Source organism: Stegostoma tigrinum, unplaced genomic scaffold (genome assembly GCF_030684315.1).
Source record: "Stegostoma tigrinum isolate sSteTig4 unplaced genomic scaffold, sSteTig4.hap1 scaffold_188, whole genome shotgun sequence".
NCBI classification, from domain to species: domain Eukaryota; kingdom Metazoa; phylum Chordata; class Chondrichthyes; order Orectolobiformes; family Stegostomatidae; genus Stegostoma; species Stegostoma tigrinum.
In genome coordinates, this window is record NW_026728128.1 from 479,350 (window position 1) to 499,378 (window position 20,029).

General features: G+C 46.8%; 1 long non-coding RNA gene across 1 annotated transcript in view; it reads left to right on the forward strand.

Moving 5' to 3' along the window:
* Nucleotides 1-20,029, forward strand: part of LOC125450358 (uncharacterized) — a 214,993-nt gene that overhangs the window by 179,355 nt on the left and 15,609 nt on the right. Inside the window, exons 14-17 of the long non-coding RNA XR_009443932.1 lie at nt 1,651-1,710; nt 2,253-2,326; nt 3,222-3,386; nt 7,769-7,881. This is a non-coding gene — a long non-coding RNA (uncharacterized LOC125450358). The remainder of the gene's footprint in view (nt 1-1,650; nt 1,711-2,252; nt 2,327-3,221; nt 3,387-7,768; nt 7,882-20,029) is intronic.

The following is a 20,029-nucleotide window of genomic DNA, read 5'->3' on the forward strand; positions in this document are numbered from 1 at the left end:
GTACATTGTTCAAATGGTGGCATGGCAGAAATGTGTTTGAATTCATGGGACATTGGCATCGGTATGGGGAAGGAGGGAGTCGTTCTGGTGTTATAGGCTCGACGAGAATCATATTGGGACAAGTATCCTCGCAAAATACAGAGCTAGGTCTGGGGCTAGGGCATTAAAATAAAAAGTGTGGAGTGGGTGAGCTCAGTTGCATGGAAAATTGTGGAAAAAGTTAGAAGCTGGTAAGTGCTCAGCAAAGTTTCCAGAGCAAGTAATAGGACAAAAAGTATGGAAATGGTCAGGAGTCTCACTTCAGCTGCAGCAGATACGAAGGGTGGCTGTAAATGCCAGACTGAAGATCTTGTATTGAATTGCAGGGAGTGTATGAAACAAAGTGAATGACTTTGTGGTGCAGATTGAAATTGACAGATACATCACTCTGGGTATCACAGAGAGGTGGTTGTTAGGGGATAAGTGTTGGGAACGAAATATCCAATGATTCATGTCCGATAGAAAGAACAGGCAAATGGACAGAGATAAGAAAGTGTGGAGCTGGATGAGCACAGCAGGCCAAGCAGCATCTCAGGAGCGTAAAAGCTGACGTTTTGTGCCGAGACCCTTCTACTTCTGTGTGTTCATCCTGCTGTGTTCATCCAGATCCACACTTTGTTATCTTGGATTCTGAAGCATCTGCAGTTCCCATTATCTCCAATACAAATGGACAGAGATGCCAGGGTTGGCTTGTCAGTAAGAAATGAGGTCGCGCTGAAGGAACCACAGCTCTTGTGCTTGTTTATTAATGACTTGGAGGAAAGAGGTGCATGTGCTGTGGCTAAATTTGTAGATGACTGAAAAAATATTTAGAAAGACAAGGCATGGCACAGAAACAGAGATTTACCAGGATGTTACTTGGATCGGAATGTATTAGCTATAAGGAGGGTTTGGTGGAAATGCTGTGTCATGATAAATGTAATGAGATCAACCATGATCTCACCGAATGATGGAGGAATATTCAATGGGCCAAATGACTTTTTTTGTGAGTCTTCTTGTTTGACAATGCATTCATGAAGGTGTTTTTAATTTCTCTCTTGGATAAGATGTGAAAATGAAATGTATACGAGATAATGGGAACTGCAGATGCTGGAGAATCCAAGACAACAAAATGTGAGGCTGGATGAACACAGCAGGCCAAGCAGCATCTCAGGAGCACAAAAGTGCTCCTGAGATGCTGCTTGGCCAGCTGTGTTCATCCAGCCTCTCATTTTGTTGTCATGAAATGTATACACTTCCTTTTCATCTGGGAATAAATAATTGTTCTGAACGATTTCCATTGACTAATAGCAATCTGACAAGCATCACAATGTAAAGAGATTTTTAGCTTCTTTTTAATTGTAAAGTTATTCTTTGGAATTAATTTGGCATATATTATTTGCATCTCAGGAAGTATGTTCATCACTGCATCTCAAAAAGTGCTCTGTGGTATGACAACGGCTTTTTAAAGATCACTTCAATGGTTGTGATTTTGAGTTGCCATAACACACATTAGATTACATTGTTGGCCAATCTGTCCCTGATTATTTCATTATCTTATGCTTCAAACAGACAAGGAAATAGTGGTGATGCAATGAAGTGTTTGACTCTCAAATATAATTGCTGTTATAGTTTCCACTTGGAAGAAAGATTCACATCAAATTGACTGGTCAAGGAAATGGGACACTGACTGTGAGTACTTTGAATGTTCGAGTTATTCCTAAAATGAAAGTTATGACCTTGATGATTTTTCTTTCATGCAGATATGAAGAGACTCTTTTAAAATATCCTCTAGGTTAGTGGTTCAGGCATAAAAGTGCAATATGTATATTTATGTATATACATGTACATGCGTAATCTGAAAAGAAAATGAGTATAAATCACTTGTGACAAGGTGAGAATGAGTTATCCAGATAGGAAGAACTGCCAATGTTGGTGTCTGAGATAACACATTGTGGAGCTGGAGGAACACAGCAGGGCAGGCAGCATCAGAGGCTCAAGAAAGGTGAGGTTTTGGGTCAGGACCCTTCCTGAGAAATGGAGGGTGGAAGGGAGCTCAGAAACAAATAGTGTGGAGGGGGAGGAGGTGCTGGGGAAGGTAGATGGGATGGTAATAAGTGAGTACTATCCAGATTGGAACAGATTTTCCCCAGGGGGTATTGAGTACGAATTCCAAATCACTCTCAAAATCTTAGTGACTGTTAACATTGATGTTTTTTGTCTGTGTGTTTCAGTAATTGCATGACAGTTTGACTGGTTCGTTGAGAGTGAGGAACCGATGGACTCTCACACACCAAGATGGAATTTAGTAAGAAGAGTGACTTCAAAATAGTTGCTTGCTTTTAAAATCTTGACCGTTTTTGCTGTCCAGTTGAATGAATTTAGCTCATACTGCTTCAATAGGAATTAGTGTTTAATAGGAACATATTTGTGAAACTTACAGTTCCGTAAGTTTTTGCATAAACTGGTGCAGCCTTTCGGTGCTTGCAAAAAGGCTCACCTCTCCATTAATACCGAAGGAAAATTGGAGTTTAAAAGTAAGTTCACCCGCTGTCAGGGAATGAAATGTTAATGTTGACTCGAATCTAATTTTTAAAAAAGTCATATATTTGTGTAACACTGAACTCAAATTAAAATTTGGATATGCTAGTTTTACAGATGGTTGGATATTGAATTCATTTTAAATGAGGGTGAAGATCACTTTAAATCCAGCATATTTGTGAAGAAAAGAAATAACATGTCAAATAAAATTAACTGCATGATTCTTCATAGCCCTATATGTAGAATTTCATTCTGAACCACGAGACAGTTGTGACCCCATACTACCTCAGTGCTCATGGCAAGAGTAAGACTCCTGTTTGACGTGCTGTGCACTGCATGGAATGGCGGCAACATCAGATTCATTGATGCTTGAGAATCAAAAGAATATGACGATAAGATTTAAAATCAAAATCTCATTGAACACTTCAAGGAATGTATTACAGGAAGAGGGGGAAAGCATGTATGACTAATAGAAGGTGGTGGCGCAGATCATATAGACCTGTGTGCTAAAACTTATCACAAATTTCACATTGAATGGAACAGTTTAAACAGGCTGGAGGAAGCAGACATGCCAGCCCAAACTTTTTGAATTTGAGCATTCTGTTCGTAAACATCAGCAAAATTGTGGGAAACATGTTTATTCTTTCTCTTTTATTGCACAGAACCATACAATGAGACTGTTTTGATGAGGAATTTAAAGATTATGTGCCCCATCCGTTTGACTCACAGTTTGGTACCATAGGTTGGTACGATCTTCGTTCGAGAAGGAAAAGGGATGTTCCAGATACAGAAAATCGTCAAACCATTTACTACAAAGTCCGTTTCTGGTTCGTATTAATTAATGCAGTTAACATTTTTAGCTCGACATGATTGCACAATGGAGTCAATAAGAAAATTCCATCTGATATTCCACATAAATTTTAAGTGGATATTAAAGCAGCTCATTTCTTTTTCACGCTGTCTGCTGCTTTTAAGAATGGTTGTCTTATTGTCAAAATGTTTTGCTTTGACTCCATGGCTTCTTCCATTAGCTCACATTGAAACACATGTTTCTTCAGCCAAAAATGCACGTTTACCCGGTGTAGCTTGACTAACCTTCCCCTGTGGTCGTTCCCCTGAAATCCCCTGCGGTAGCTCCCCTGAAAAACAACTATACCATTTTGGATACAGTTCCGGGGGACGAGTTAGCAGGGGTATGCAGTAGGGTGCAGGTCTCTGGCACAGAGTCTGTCCCTCTCGCACAGAAGGGAAGCGGGGATAGGAAGAGAGTGATAGTCATTGCGGACTCAATAGTTAGAGGGACTGATAGAAGATTTGCCGGGAACGAAAGAGGCTCACGATTGGTGTGTTGCCTACCAGGTGCCAGGGTCTGTGATGTCTCGGATCGTCTCTTTCGGGTCCTGAGGGGAGAGGGTGACCAGCCCCAAGTCGTGATCCACATAGGCACCAACGGCACATGTAGAAAGAGGGATAGGGATGTCAGGCAGGATTTGAGGGAGTTAGGGTGGAAGCCGAGAGCTAGAACAAACAGAGTGGTCATCTCTGGTTTGTCACCCGTACCAGGTGATAGCGAGGCAAAGAACAGGGAGAGATTTCAGCTGAAGACGTGGCTGCAGGGATGGTGCAGGTGGGAGGGCTTCAGGTACATGGACAATTGGGGCTCATTCTGGGGAAGGTGGGACCTGTACAAACAGGATGGTCTCCACTTGAACCAGAGGGGCACGAATATCCTGGGTGGGAAATTGGCTAGTGCCATTTGGTTGGATTTAAACGAGCTCAGAAGGGGGATGGGAAACTGAGGTGTAGTCCTAGTACACAGGAGGATGAGCGTAGGGAGGACATGGTCAGGACCTCACTGTCACAGAAGTGTGCTGGCAGACAGCAAGCTAGATTGAAGTGTGACGACTTTAATGCCGGGAGTATCCGGAATAAGGTAGGTGAGCTTGCAGCTTGGATAGGTGCCTGGGACTTGGAATGTTGTGGCCATTTCGGAGGCATGGATAGAGCAGGGTCAGGAATGGATGTTGCAGGTTCTCGGGTTTAGATCTTTCATCAAGGTCTGGGAAGGTGGTAAAAGAGGGGGAGGTGTGGCTTTGTTGGTCAAGGACAGTATAACGGCGGCTGAAAGAACCTTTGAGGACTCGTCTACTGCGGTGGTATGGGCTGAGGCTGCCAAGGAAGGTTTGTCGACTGAGTCAGTGTGGGTGGAAGTTCGGAACAGCAAGGCAGCAGTCACTTCACTGGGGATTTTCTACGGACCCCAAATAGCAGTTGGGAGATCGAAGAACTCATTGGCCGGAAGATTGTTGAAAAGTGCAAACGTATCAGGGTTGTTGTTATGGGTGACTTCAACTTTCCCAATATAGATTGAAACCTCCTTAGTGCAGATGGTTTGGATGGAGCCGTTTTTGTCAGGTGTGTTCCGGAGGGTTTCCTGACTCAGTATGTGGACAGGCCGACGAGGCGGGAGGCCATTTTGGATTTGGTGCTCGGCGATGAGCCAGGACAGGTGTCAGATCTCATGGTGGGAGAACACTTTGGCGACAGTGACCGCAAGAGCCTCACATTTACCATAGCCATGGAAAGGGAAAGGAGCAGTTACCAGGGGAAGATATTTCACTGGGGTCAAGGAAACTATGATGCTATCAGACAGGAGTTGGCAAGTACAGATTGGGAGCAATTGTTCCACAGAAAGGGCGCGGCAGACATGTGGAGGCTGTTCAAGGAGCAGTTGTTGCGAGTGATGTATAAATTTGTTCCTCTGAGACAGGTAAGAAGGGGTAAGATTAAGGAGCCTTGGATGACGGGGACATAGGTGCTTCTTGTCAAAAAGAAAAGGCAGCGTACGTAAGGTGGAGGAAGTGAGGGTCTAGCACAGCTTGAGAGTATTACAGGCCTGCTCGGAAGGAGCTCAAAAGATATTGCCTGTACAATTGTTACCTGTTACAACCTTTGCGTCCACGCTTGCTCATTCAATGGTGTCAAGATGCCAGCAGTGCGTGTACCTTCTCCATCCCCTAATGCCGTCAGCTCACACAAGACATAGTCCTTACTTAAAACATTTTAGTTATCTGTCATGAAACGAAAACTGATTCTGACTGGCATGACCTGCAGCGCAAATGAATATAATCTGCGAAACGAGATTCCTTATGGGCTTGCGGCCGCGACAAATAATTGCTATTCAAAGACGTTGCATACATACATTTTTTTGTCCTATCGCCTTAGATTATTTTTTTGTTTATGCATGTTGTGTGGGTTTCCAGTCAGGCCCATGAACACAGGTTGATGCAGTCACTGTTATAACACGGTATTGAAGGAGAATTTGTGATCTTTGGAGTTTCATTCCAGTGTATGAAGGAGTGCACCATCAAGCCAGTTCAGAGCACTACTGGCGACGAATTGTTGCAAGTTTTCAAGTGTTACCGATGGTCACATAAAATATGGCCTTTTTGTTGTTGCGCTATTCATCTTAACTGCACCATATCTAGTATTTAGGCTTGGAAACTGATTCAATTTTTTTGATTTACTTATTCAAAATCATTTATGATTGTTGTCATGATATCTACAATATGTTATTTTGATTGGACATAGAGGATTGGATCTGTCTTAATGGAAATAATGTATGCGCTTATAAAACCCCTTCTGGGCAAGGTAGTTGCTCAGTGGTTAGAGCTGCTCATGCACTGGGGAGCCAATAGAGATTCCAGTCTTGGGTAACTATCTGTGTGGAATTGACACGTCCTCCCCGCGTCTGCGAGGGGCTTCTGCCAGGTGCTGCAGTTTCCTCCCATTGTTCAAAGATGTGCAGGTCCTTATATGTGATTTGTGAATCATTTCTTAAATGTTTCAATCCTGCCAGCATCCAGTGCCTTGGACAAAATAACTGGAGATGAATAAAAGATACACTGCCTTTTGACACCATTTCCTGCTGGATTTTCATCAATCCTGCTTTATATCGGTGACAACTTCCATGACCTTTTTTGATGCTATGTCTGAATTGACAGTCGAGTTCCAAATATTTGTTGTGCAGTATTTCAAGGTCTCTGTTATAGCATAGCCATGAATGTCCACTTCAAAAGATACTTCCATATCATAGAATCCCTACGGTGTGGAAACAAGCCCCTTTTGACCCAAGAAGTCCACGGCCACCCTCCAAAGAGCATCTCACCCTGACTCATCCCCCGACCCTTTCCTCAGTAACCTTACATTTCCCATGACTAACACACCTAATCTACACATCCCTAAACACAATGGGCAAGTTTGGCATGGCCCATACACCGAGCCTGCACATCTTTGGACTGTGGGAGGAAACCAGAGCACCCAGCAGGAACCCATGCAGGCAAGGGCAGAATGTACAAACTCCGCACAGAAAATTGTCCAACGGTGGGATCGAACCTGGGTCCCTGGCGCTGTGAGTCAGCGGTGCTAACCACTGAGCCACCGTGCTGCCCTTGGAGTTAGACAGAGCTTGCTTGTTCCTGGGTGGCCTCAAACTGCCAACCTCCACTTAGTGGCAAAAGTGCTGACCAACTGCACTCATCTTCACTGGTTTTTGCTTAGTATCATTGAATTCAATCCTTCAAACTCTATGATAAATATTTAAATTTCCATTGATATGTGAGCGTTGTTTTTAGTCCACAGTATTGGTTTATTATGTTTCATTGGTACATAATGAATATTGTATGTATATGCAAATGGGCAAGTTGGTAATGATGCAGTCCACAGACCTGGAGGATAATAACACTGTCCTTCAATTGCCCACGATGCCCTCTGCAAATTGGTAGAAAACAAAAATTTCTATAAAATTCATCTCTTCTCCCGTCAGTGGATCAAAATTAATTCAGGATTTTGTACAGGCCAATAAGCGTAAGATTACACGAGCCTAAACAAAACTACTGGCTCATATTAGTTCAGTAAAGTGAAAGGGCAACAATAGAGGTAGTAGGAACTGCAGATGCTGCAGAATCTGAGATAAGAAGCTGTAAAGCTGGATGAACACAGCAGGCCCAGCAGTATCATCCGGCTCTGCACCTTGTTATCTCAGATTCTCCAGCGCCAATTTTCTGAAGTAGGGTCTCGTCCCGAAACATCAGCTTTCTTGCTTCTCTGATGCTGCTTGACCTGCTGTGTTCATCCAGCTCTCCACCTTGGGCAACAATAGAGTATGCTTTAAGTCACTAGATATGTTACGTGGGTTTGTCTTCCTTAGGGTGGAGTTAGTGGAACCGAAAAAGATGTCTCCCTCACAGCGTTTGTGACAAAAGAATTGCATCGTTCCTTGGCGGCCTTTCAACAGAAGAATATTCAGAGATTTCCCGAGTGGTAAGAATGTAACTTCTTTTACTTCTCTTTTTCTCACTTTTTCCAACAATTGGAAAATAGATTATAGAAATAACATCGAGCTGATGAAGTGTGAAAAGAAGAATAATTCCAAGCAGTGGTGGGAGTTGGTCAGTGAGGTGGGAGGAGTGGATCGGTGGGAGAGAAGGCGGACAGGTCATGGAGGCGGGGATGAGGGGAGGAACTGGTCTTGGGATGAGGCTGGCGGGTTGGGAGATTTTGAGGGTGGCCAAGTCCATATTGAGGCTATTGAGTTGGAAGCTCCCGAGGCGGAATATGAGGTGCTGCTCCTCCAGCTTCTGGGTGGTTTGGTTGTGACACTGGAAGAGGCCCAGAATGGACATGTCATTCAGGGAGTGGGAGGGGGAGTTGAAGTGATGCAATGATTTGGATATGAAAATAGAAGGTGTGGTTAGTAAGTTTCCCAATGATTGAAGGTGTAGTAGCCAACCAAGAAGGTCACCTCAGAATACAATGGGACATTGACAAGGGCCAATAAACTGAGGAATGGCAGGTGGTGTTGAGGTTAGACAAATGTGAGGTGCTCCATTTTGGAAAGGCAAATCAGGGCAGCACGTATGCACTGACGGTTGTGGGGAGTGTTGCTTAATAAAGAGACGCTGGAGTGCATTTTCGTAGTTCCATCAAAGTACAGCCACCGGTAGAAAGGATATGAAGGAGACATTTGGTGTGCTCGCCTTTATCGGTCAGTGCATTTAGAATAGGAGTTGGGAGATCACTTAGCAGCCATGTAGGACGTTGGTTCGGCTGCTTTTGGAATACTGCAATCGCTTTTGGTCTCCTTGCGAGAGGAAGGATGTCGGCACAACATTGCGGGCCGAAGGGCCTGTTGTGCGCTGTATTGTTGTATGTTGTAAACTTGAAAGGTTTCAGAGAAGGATGTTACGAGCATCGGAGGTTGGAGGTATACTGTGGGCTTGAATAGGCAGCTATTTCTTGGAACTTTGGAGTTCAGGGCTGACCATTTCGAAGTTTATACAATTACGAGGGACGTGGATAGAGCGAACAGCCAAGATCTTTTCCCCGGGTTGCTGGAATCCAAAACTGGAGGGAATAGGTTAAAAATGAGAGAGGGAAGATTTAAAATGGACTGGATTTTTTTCATAGTGGTGCATGTGTGGAGTGAGCTGCCAGAGGAAGTGGTGGAGGCTTGTACGTTTAAAAGGCATGTGGATGGGTACATGAATAGGATGGGTTGAGAGGAATATGGGCCAAATGCTGGCAAATGGGACTAAATTAATTTAGGATATCTGGTCAACATAGACAAATTGGGCCAAAGGATCTGTTTCCCGACTGTACATCTCTCTGACTCTGAGTGTCTTTTTTCTGAACCACGTGGCCCATAATTAGAAAGTTGAATCAGGATTTGGGAATGTGACAATTCTAATTGGATCTGTTTGATGAAATTAACTCTGTCGGTAATGGTGGTTGAATTATGATTTATCAAATTTGAGTTTATTGCAGCATCTTATAGAATAGAGGAAACACGTGTAATCAAAATTGAAAATGAAAACTTGGTAAAATTTTGCATTGGAAATACATGACCAGCCATTGGAGGAGATTCATGACCATTGCATTCAAGTGAGAACAACAAATGCGATTCAGTGACTCAGTGAAACGGGATGCAGTGACTGTGTGAACTGGGATGCAGTGACTGAAGGTAATGGGATGCAGTGACTGAGTGAAATGGGTTGTAGTGACTGAGAGAAATGGGATACAGTGACTGATGGAAATGGGATGCAGTGACTGATGGAAATGGGATGCAGTGACTGATGGAAATGGGATGCGTTGACTGATGGAAAGGAGATGCAGTGACTGTGGGAAATGGCATGCGGTGTCTGAGGGTAATGGAATGCAGTGACTGAGGGGAATGGGATGCCGAGACTGATTGAACTGGGATGCAGTGACGGAGTAAACGGGGATGCTGTGACTATGTCTAATGGGATGCAGTGACTGAGAGAAATGGGATCCAGTTACTGCTTGAAATGGGCTGCAGTGAATGTGTGAACTGGGATGCAGTGACTTCTGGAGATGGGATGCTGTGACTGAGTCTAATGGCATGCTGTGACTGAGGGTAATGGGAGGCAGTGACTGAGGGAAAGGTGATTCCGTGTATTTGGGAAATGGGATGCGGTGACTGTGGCGAATGGGATGCAGTGACTGAGGGAGATGGGATGCAGTGACTGAGGGAAAGGAGACGCAGTGACTGTGGGAAATGGCATGCTGTGCCTGACGGTTTTGGGATGCAGTGACCTTAAATGGGATGCAGTGACTGCGTGAAGTGGGCTGCAGTGACTGTGCGAAATGGGTTGCAGTGACTGAGTGAAATGGGATGCAGTGACTGAGGAAAGGAGATGCACTGACTGTGGGAAAAGGGGTGCTGTGACTGAGGGAAATGGGATGCAGTGTCTGATGGAAATGGGATCCAGTGACTCAGGGAAATGGGATGCAGTGTCTGAGTGCAATGGGATGCAGTGAATGAGTGAAATGCGCTGCCCTCACTGAGTGAAATGGGATGCAGTAACGGAGGAAAGGAGATGCGGTGACTGTGGGAAATAGCATGCTGTGTGTGAGGGGAATGGGATGCAGTGACTGTGGAAAAGGGATGCAGTGACTGTTAAATGGGCCGCAGTGACTTCGTGAAATGGGATGCAGTGACTGATGGAAATGATGCAGTGAGTGAGGGAAATGGGATTCAGTGATTGAGATGAATGGGACGCATTGACTGATGGAAATGGGATGCAGTGACTGAGGGTAATGGGTTGCAGTCACTGAGTGAAATGGGATGCTGTGACACTGTGGAATGGGATGCAGTGACTCAGTGGAATGTGACGCATTGACTGAGGGAAAGGAGATGCACTGGATGTGGGAAATAGGATGCTCTGACTGAGGGTAATGTGATGCAGTTACTGAGGGTAACGCGATGCAGTGACTGTGGTTAATGGGATGCAGTGAATGAGGGATAGGAGATGCAGTGAATGTGGGAAATTGGAAGCAATGACTGAGGGAAATGGGATGCAGTGACTGAGGGAAATGGGATGCAGTGTCTGAGGGAAATGGGATGCAGTGTCTGAGGGAAATGGGATGCAGTGATTGAGCGTACTGGGATGCAGTGACTGAGGGTAATGGGATGTAGTGACTGATGGGAATGGGATGCAGTGACTGAGGTGAAATGGGCTGCAGAGACTGAGTGAAATGGCATGCAGTGATTGAGGAACGGAGATGCAGTGACTGTGGGAAATGGAATGCAGTGACTGATGGAAATGGGATGCAGTGACTGCGGACAACGGGATGCAGTGACTGAGTGAACTGTGATTCAGTCACTGAGTGAACTGTGATTCAGTCACTGAGTGAACTGTGATTCAGTCACTGAGTGAACTGTGATGCAGTGGCTGAGTGGAATGGGATGCAGTGACTGAGTGAAATGAGATGCAGTGACTGAGGGACATGGGATGCAGTGACTGAGGAACTGGGATGGAGTGACTGAGTTAACAGGGAATCAGTGCCCGAGCGGGCTTGGGGTGCAGTGACTGAGGGAAATGGGATACAGTGCCTGATCGAAAAGGGACGCACTGACTGAGTGAAATGGGATGCAGTGACTGAGGGAAAGGAGATGCTTTGACTATGGGAAAAGGGATGCAGTGAGTGTGAGGAATTGAATGCAGCGTCTGTGAGATACGGGAAACAGTGACTGATCGAAATGGGATGCAGTGACTATGGTGAAGGAGATGTAGTGATTGGGTGAAATGTGATGCAGTGACTGAGGGAAATGGGATGCAGTGAATTAGTGAAATGAGATGCAGCGACTGATGGAAATTGGATGCAGTGACAGAGTGACATGCGCTGCAGTGCCTGATGGAAATGTGATGCAGTTATTGTGGGACATGAGATGCAGTGACTGAGGTACTGGGAAAGAGTGACTGAGTTAATAGGGATGCAGTGCCCGAACGGGCTTGAGGTGCAGTGACTGAGTGAAATGGGATGCAGTGACTGATGGAAATGGGATGCAGTGACTGAGTGAAATGAGATACATTGACTGAGTGAAATGGAATGCAGTAACTGAGGGAAATGGGATGCAGTGACTGAGTGAAATGTGATGCAGTGACTGAGTGAAATGTGATGCAGTGACTGAGTGAAATGTGATGCAGTGACTGAGTGAAATGTGATGCAGTGACTCAGTGAAAGGAGATGCAGTGCCTGTGGGTAATGGGATGCAGTGACTGAGTGAAATGAGATGCAGTGACTGAGTGAAATGGGATTGCCGTGACTGTGGAAAGGAGATGCAGTGACTGAGGAAATGGGACACAGTGACGGATGGAAATGGGATGCCCTGACTGAGGGTAAAGTGAAGCATTGAGTGAAATGGGATGCAGTGTCTGTGTGAAATGGGATGCAGTGGCTGTGTGAAATGGGATGCAGTGGCTGTGTGAAATGGGATTCAGTGGCTGTGTGAACTGGGATGCAGTGACTGTGTGAATCGGGATGCAGTGACTGAGGGAAAGGAGATGCAGTGTCTGTTTGAAAGGGGATGCTGCGACTCACGTGAATGGGATGCCGTGTCTGTGGGGAATGGGATGCAGTGACTGTGGGGAATGGGATGCAGTGACTGTGGGGAATGAGATGCAGTGACTGAGATAAATGGGATACAGTGACTGATGGAAATGGGATGCAGTGAATGAGAGAAATGGGATTCAGTTTCTGTGGGGAATGGGATGCAGTGAGTGAGAGAAATGGGATTCAGTGACTGAGATAAATGGGATGCAGTGACTGATGGAAATGGGATGCAGTGAGTGAGGGAAGTGGGATTCAGTGACTGAGGGACATGGGATGCAGTGACTGCGTGAAATGGGATGCAGTGACTGAGTGAAATGGGATGCGGTGACTGAGGGAAATGGGATGCAGTGACTGAGGGACATGGGATGCAGTGACTGAGGGACATGGGATGCATCGACTGAGTGAAATGCGATGCTGAGACTGAGGGAAAGGAGATGCTGTGACTGTGGGAAATGGGATGCAGTGAGTGTGGGAAATTGAATACAGCGTCTGTGAGATACGGGAAACAATGACTGTTGGAAATGGGATGCAGTGACTGTGGTGAAGGAGATGCAATGATTGAGTGAAATGGGATGCTGTGATTGAGTGAAATGGGAAGCACTGACTGAGTGAAATGGGACGCACTGACTGAGTTACATGTGATGCAGAGGCTGAATGAAATGGGATGCAGTGACTACTTGAAATGGGATGCAGTGACTGAGTGAAATGTGATTCAGTCACTGAGTGAAATGGGATGCAGTCAGTGAGTGAAATGTGTTGCAGTCACTGAGTGAAATGGGATGTAGCCACTGAGTGAAATGAGATGCAGTGACTGCCGGACATGGGATGCAGTGACTGAGGGACATGGGATGCAGTGACAGAGGTACTGGGAAGGAGTGACTGAGTTTATAGGGAATCAGTGCCCGAGCGGGCTTGGGGTGCAGTGACTGAGGGAAGTGGGATACAGTGCCTGACCGAAAAGGGAGGCACTCACTGAGTGAAATGGGATGCAGTGACTGAGGGACATCGAATCCTGTGACACACGGACATGGGATGCAGTGACTGAGGGAAATGGGATGCAGTGAATTAGTGAAATGAGATGCAGTGACTGATGGAAATTGGATGCAGTGACAGAGTGACATGCACTGCAGTGCCTGATGGAAATGTGATGCAGTTACTGTGGGACATGGGATGCAGTGACTGAGGTACTGGGAAGGAGTGACTGAGTTAATAGGGATGCAGTGCCCGAGCGGGCTTGGGGTGCAGTGACTGAGTGAAATGGGATGCTGTGACTGATGGAAATGGGATGCAGTGACTGAGTGAAATGAGATACATTGACTGAGTGAAACGGAATGCAGTCACTGAGGGAAATGGGATGCAGTGAATGAGGGAAATGGGATGCAGTGACTGAGTGAAATGTGATGCAGTGACTGAGTGAAATGTGATGCAGTGACTTGGTGAAAGGAGATGCAGTGCCTGTGGGAAATGGGATGCAGTGACTGAGTGAAATGAGATGCTGTGACTGAGGGACATGGGATGCTGTGACTGAGGGACATGGGATGCAGTGACAGAGGTCCTGGGAAGGAGTAGCTGAGTTAATAGGGATGCAGTGCCCGAGCAGGCATGGGGTACAGTGACTGAGGGAAATGGGATACAGTGGCTGAGAGAAATGGGACGCACTGTCTTAGTGAAATGGGTTGCAGTGAGTGAGGGACATGGGATGCAGTGAGTGAAGGACATGGGATGCAGTGAGTGAGGGACATGGGATGCAGTGACTGAGGGAAGTGGGATGCAGTGACTGAGGGAAATGGGATGCCGTGACTGAGTGAAATGGGATGCAGTGACTGACGGAAATGGGATGCAGTGTCTGTTTGAAATGGGATCCTGCGACTGAAGTGAATGGGATGCAGTGACTGAAGTTAATGGGATGCAGTGACTGAGGGAAATGGGATGCAGTGACTGAGGGAAATGGGATGCAGTGACTGGGAAATGGGATGCATTGACTGAGGACAATGGGATGCATTGACTGAGGGAAATGGGATGCAGTGACTGAGGGAAATGGGATGCAGTGACTGGGAAATGGGATGCAGTGATTGATGGAAATGGGACGCAGTGACTAAGTGAAATGGGACGCAGTGACTGATGGAAAGGAGATGCACTGACTCTGTGAAATGGGATGCAGTGACATGAGTGAAATGGGATTGCCGTGAATGTGGAAATGAGATGCAGTGACTGAGGGAAATGGGATGCGGTGACTGAGGGAAATGAGATGCCGAGACTGAGTGAACTGGGATGCAGTGACTGATGGAAATGGTATGCAGTGACTGAGGGAAATGGGATGCAGTAACCTAAGGAAATGGGATTCAGTGACTGAGGGAAATGAGATGCAGTATTTGTAGGAAGTAGGATGCAATCACTGAGTGAAATGCGATGCAGAGACTGAGGGAAAGGAGATGCTGTGACTAAGGGAAATGGGATGCAGTGAGTGTGGGAAATTGAAGGCAGCATCTGTGAGATACGGGAAACAGTGACTGATCGAAATGGATTGCAGTGACTGTGGTGAAGGAGATGTAGTGATTGAGTGAAATGGGATGCAGTGACTGAGGGAAATGGGATGCAGTGACTGAGGGAAATGGGATGCAGTGACTGCATGAAATGGGATGCCGGAACTGAGTGAAATGTGTTTCAGTCACTGAGTGTAACATGTTGCAGTGACTGAGGGAAATGGGATGCAGTGACTGATGGAAATGGGGAGCAGTGTCTGACGGAAATTGAATGCAGCATCAGTGAGAAACGGGATGCCGTGACTGAGAGAAATGGGATCCAGCGACTGAGGGAAATGGAATGCCGTGACTGAGGGAAATGGGAAGCAGTGACTGATGGAAATGAGACGCCGTGACTTGGGGAAAGGAGATGCAGTGACTGTGGGAAATGGGATGCAGTGACTGACGGAAATGGGATGCAGTGACTGATGGAAATGGGATGCAGTGACTGAGTGAGATGGGATGCAGTGTCTGAGTGAGGTGGGATGCAATGTCTGAGTGAAATGGGATGCAGTGTCTGAGTGAAATGGCATGCAGTTCATGAGTGAAATGAGATGCAGTGACTGATGGAAATTGAATGCAGTGACAGAGTGACATGAGCTGCAGTGCCTGATGGAAATGGGATGCAGTTACTGTGGGACATGGGATGCAGTGGCTGAGGTCCTGGGAAGGAGTAGCTGAGTTAATAGGGATGCAGTGCCCGAGCAGGCATGCGGTACAGTGACTGAGGGAAATGGGATACAGTGGCTGAGAGAAATGGGACGCACTGTCTTAGTGAAATGGGTTGCAGTGAGTGAGGGACATGGGATGCAGTGAGTGAGGGACATGGGATGCAGTGAGTGAGGGACATGGGATGCAGTGACTGAGGGAAGTGGGATGCAGTGACTGAGGGAAGTGGGATGCAGTGACTGAGGGAAATGGGATGCAGTGACTGAGTGAAATGGGATGCAGTGACTGACGGAAATGGGATGCAGTGTCTGTTTGAAATGGGATCCTGCGACTGAAGTGAATGGGATGCAGTGACTGAAGTTAATGGGATGCAGTGACTGGGGGAAATGGGATGCAGTGACTGAGGGAAATGGGATGCAGTGACTGGGAAATGGGATGCATTGACTGAGGACAATGGGATGCATTGACTGAGGGAAATGGGATGCAGTGACTGAGGGAAATGGGATGCGGGACTGAGGGAAATGAGATGCCGAGACTGAGTGAACTGGGATGCAGTGACTGATGGAAATGGTATGCAGTGACTGAGGGAAATGGGATGCAGTGACTGACAGAAATGGAATGCAGTGTCTGTTGGAAATGGGATCCTGCGACTGAAGTTAATGGGATGCAGTGACTGAGGACAATGGGATGCAGTGACTGAGGACAATGGGATGCAGTGACTGAGGACAATGGGATGCATTGACTGAGGGCAATGGGATGCTGTGACTGAGGGAAATGGGATGCAGTGACTATGGGAAATGGGACGCAGTGACTGAGTGAAATGGGATGCAGTGACTGATGGAAAGGAGATGCAGTGACTCTGTGAAATGGGATGCAGTGACTCTGTGAAATGGGATGCAGTGACTGAGTGAAATGGGATGCAGTGACTGAGTGAAATGGGATTGCCGTGACTGTGGAAAGGAGATGCAGTGACTGAGGAAATGGGACACAGTGACGGATGGAAATGGGATGCACTGACTGAGTGTAAAGTGAAGCATTGAGTGAAATGGGATGCAGTGTCTGTGTGAAATGGGATGCAGTGGCTGTATGAAATGGGATTCAGTGGCTGTGTGAACTGGGATGCAGTGACTGTGTGAATAGGGATGCAGTGACTGAGGGAAAGGAGATGCAGTGTCTGTTTGAAAGGGGATGCTGCGACTCACGTGAATGGGATGCGGTGACTGAGGGAAATGTGATGCAGTGACTTGGTGAAAGGAGATGCAGTGCCTGTGGGAAATGGGATGCAGTGAATGAGGGAAATGGGATGCAGTGACTGAGTGAAATGAGATACATTGACTGAGTGAAACGGAATGCATTAACTGAGGGAAATGGGATGCAGTGAATGAGGGAAATGGGATGCAATCACTGAGTGAAATGCGATGCAGAAATTAGATGCAGTGTCTGATGGAAATGTGATTCAGTGACTGCATGAAATGAGATGCAGTGTCTGATGGAAATGTGACGCAGTAACTGAGGGAAATGGGATGCAGTAACTGAGGTACTGGGTAGGAGTGACTGAGGGACATGGGATGCAGTAACTGAGGGACATGGGATGCAGTGACTGAGGGAAAGGAGATGCAGTGACTGTGGGAAATGGCATACTGTGACTCAGGGTAATGGGATGCAGTGACTGAGGGAAATGGGATGCAGTGAATGAGGGAAATGGGATGCAGTGACTGAGTGAAATGTGATGCAGTGACTGAGTGAAATGTGATGCAGTGACTTGGTGAAAGGAGATGCAGTGCCTGTGGGAAATGGGATGCAGTGACTGAGGGACATGGGATGCTGTGACTGAGGGACATGGGATGCTGTGACTGAGGGACATGGGATGCTGTGACTGAGGGACATGGGATGCAGTGACAGAGGTCCTGGGAAGGAGTAGCTGAGTTAATAGGGATGCAGTGCCCGAGCAGGCATGGGGTACAGTGACTGAGGGAAATGGGATACAGTGGCTGAGAGAAATGGGACGCACTGTCTTAGTGAAATGGGTTGCAGTGAGTGAGGGACATGGGATGCAGTGAGTGAGGGACATGGGATGCAGTGAGTGAGGGACATGGGATGCAGTGACTGAGGGAAGTGGGATGCAGTGACTGAGGGAAATGGGATGCCGTGACTGAGTGAAATGGGATGCAGTGACTGACGGAAATGGGATGCAGTGTCTGTTTGAAATGGGATCCTGCGACTGAAGTGAATGGGATGCAGTGACTGAAGTTAATGGGATGCAGTGACTGAGGGAAATGGGATGCAGTGACTGAGGGAAATGGGATGCAGTGACTGGGAAATGGGATGCAGTGACTGAGGACAATGGGATGCATTGACTGAGGGAAATGGGATGCAGTGACTGAGGGAAATGGGATGCAGTGACTGGGAAATGGGATGCAGTGATTGATGGAAATGGGACGCAGTGACTAAGTGAAATGGGACGCAGTGACTGATGGAAAGGAGATGCACTGACTCTGTGAAATGGGATGCAGTGACATGAGTGAAATGGGATTGCCGTGAATGTGGAAATGAGATGCAGTGACTGAGGGAAATGGGATGCGGTGACTGAGGGAAATGAGATGCCGAGACTGAGTGAACTGGGATGCAGTGACTGATGGAAATGGTATGCAGTGACTGAGGGAAATGGGATGCAGTAACCTAAGGAAATGGGATTCAGTGACTGAGGGAAATGAGATGCAGTATTTGTAGGAAGTAGGATGCAATCACTGAGTGAAATGCGATGCAGAGACTGAGGGAAAGGAGATGCTGTGACTAAGGGAAATGGGATGCAGTGAGTGTGGGAAATTGAAGGCAGCATCTGTGAGATACGGGAAACAGTGACTGATCGAAATGGATTGCAGTGACTGTGGTGAAGGAGATGTAGTGATTGAGTGAAATGGGATGCAGTGACTGAGGGAAATGGGATGCAGTGACTGAGGGAAATGGGATGCAGTGACTGCATGAAATGGGATGCCGGAACTGAGTGAAATGTGTTTCAGTCACTGAGTGTAACATGTTGCAGCCACTGAGTGAAATGGGATGCAGTGACTGAGGGAAATGGGATGCAGTGACTGATGGAAATGGGGAGCAGTGTCTGACGGAAATTGAATGCAGCATCAGTGAGAAACGGGATGCCGTGACTGAGAGAAATGGGATCCAGCGACTGAGGGAAATGGAATGCCGTGACTGAGGGAAATGGGAAGCAGTGACTGATGGAAATGAGACGCCGTGACTTGGGGAAAGGAGATGCAGTGACTGTGGGAAATGGGATGCAGTGACTTAGGGAAATGGGATGCAGTGACTGACGGAAATGGGATGAAGTGACTGATGGAAATGGGATGCAGTGACTGAGTGAGATGGGATGCAGTGTCTGAGTGAGGTGGGATGCAATGTCTGAGTGAAATGGGATGCAGTGTCTGAGTGAAATGGCATGCAGTTCATGAGTGAAATGAGATGCAGTGACTGATGGAAATTGAATGCAGTGACAGAGTGACATGAGCTACAGTGCCTGATGGAAATGGGATGCAGTTACTGTGGGACATGGGATGCAGTGGCTGAGGTCCTGGGAAGGAGTAGCTGAGTTAATAGGGATGCAGTGCCCGAGCAGGCATGGGGTACAGTGACTGAGGGAAATGGGATACAGTGGCTGAGAGAAATGGGACGCACTGTCTTAGTGAAATGGGTTGCAGTGAGTGAGGGACATGGGATGCAGTGAGTGAGGGACATGGGATGCAGTGAGTGAGGGACATGGGATGCAGTGACTGAGGGAAGTGGGATGCAGTGACTGAGGGAAATGGGATGCAGTGACTGAGTGAAATGGGATGCAGTGACTGACGGAAATGGGATGCAGTGTCTGTTTGAAATGGGATCCTGCGACTGAAGTGAATGGGATGCAGTGACTGAAGTTAATGGGATGCAGTGACTGAGGGAAATGGGATGCAGTGACTGAGGGAAATGGGATGCAGTGACTGGGAAATGGGATGCATTGACTGAGGACAATGGGATGCATTGACTGAGGGAAATGGGATGCAGTGACTGAGGGAAATGGGATGCAGTGACTGGGAAATGGGATGCAGTGATTGATGGAAATGGGACGCAGTGACTAAGTGAAATGGGACGCAGTGACTGATGGAAAGGAGATGCACTGACTCTGTGAAATGGGATGCAGTGACTGAGTGAAATGGGATTGCCGTGACTGTGGAAATGAGATGCGGTGACTGAGGGAAATGAGATGCCGAGACTGAGTGAACTGGGATGCAGTGACTGATGGAAATGGTATGCAGTGACTGAGGGAAATGGGATGCAGTGACTGACGGAAATGGAATGCAGTGTCTGTTGGAAAT